Here is a 1,191-nt window from a genome sequence, read left to right as displayed (position 1 = left end):
TAACCATACAGCTTAAAGTATAATTCCGGTATTTAACACCTTGAGTCTATAGTTTGTTTTGGATAAACAAGAGTGGTGGACAACATTTTTTTGACAATGGTTCCTCTCTCGAGTTTTTGACTATAAAAGAATTGGCCATGGACCCATTTAAAATTGGAGTCAATGGGCATGTCCGAAAATGTCATTAAAACAACTTTTAACATTAGTTTTCAAAACTGTTAAACTCACCGAGTGGTTAGTGATGTTAGTTTATGTTTCAGAAACAAAAAGTGTTGCGAAATACAGTTTCTGTCGTGTTTTATTCGTCATTTTGTAAAATCCCATTGAATTCTGGACTGAAGGACTGAATGCTCGAAAATGACGAATAAAACATGACAGAAACTGTATTTCGCAACACTTTTTGTTTCTGGAACATCAACTAACATCACTAATCACTCGGTGAGTTGCACAGTTTTGTAAACGAACATTATTGGCTGTTTTAATGACATTTTCGGACATGCCCATTGACTCCAATGTTAAATGGGTCCATGGCCAATTCTTTTATAGTCAAAAACTCGAGAGAGGAACCATTGTCAAAAAAATGTTGTCCACCACTCTTGTTCATCCAAAACAAACTACAATATAGACTCAAGGTGTTAAATACCGGAATTATCCTTTAACATAGGAAGCCATTTTGAGTCATGTGACAAGACAACTTTAAAACGGCCTGCAGACCCTCAGGACTGAAATAGCCTAGGTGTTTTACTAATATTATTATTATTGTATATATATTTTTATTTAAAAAGTCACGTTTGGTTCAGGTAAAATTCAAAAACTCTTAGAAAACTATTTAAATTTTAACCCAAAAATGCGTAATTTTTGTTTATAGAAACAATATTTTCTAAAATGTGTACGTAGATTTTGAAATATTTCTCATTTTTACTATCCCAGGCCTCCCTGTCAACTATCGGGTCAGATATCCTAAATAGCTATTGAATACATTAATAATAAATGTATAGTCTATTTGAATAAAATACATAAATTCTTCAATATTTTCGCTTGAGATAAATTTGATTATTAGTTTTTTTTCTTCTATTTTCTTTATTGATGTTAATTTGTTCTGTCCTAATTAACCCTCATCAAACACTCGTTATCGCAGCTGTAAGCAGCACATATTATAAGAGTCGGCCTATATCATCGTGCACTGTTCCG

The sequence above is a fragment of the Phoxinus phoxinus genome (genome assembly GCF_949152265.1).
Source record: "Phoxinus phoxinus genome assembly, chromosome: 6".
In the NCBI taxonomy this organism is placed as follows: Eukaryota; Metazoa; Chordata; class Actinopteri; order Cypriniformes; family Leuciscidae; genus Phoxinus; species Phoxinus phoxinus.
The sequence above is the reverse complement of the archived record's forward strand: the minus strand, read 5'-3'. Positions refer to the sequence as shown.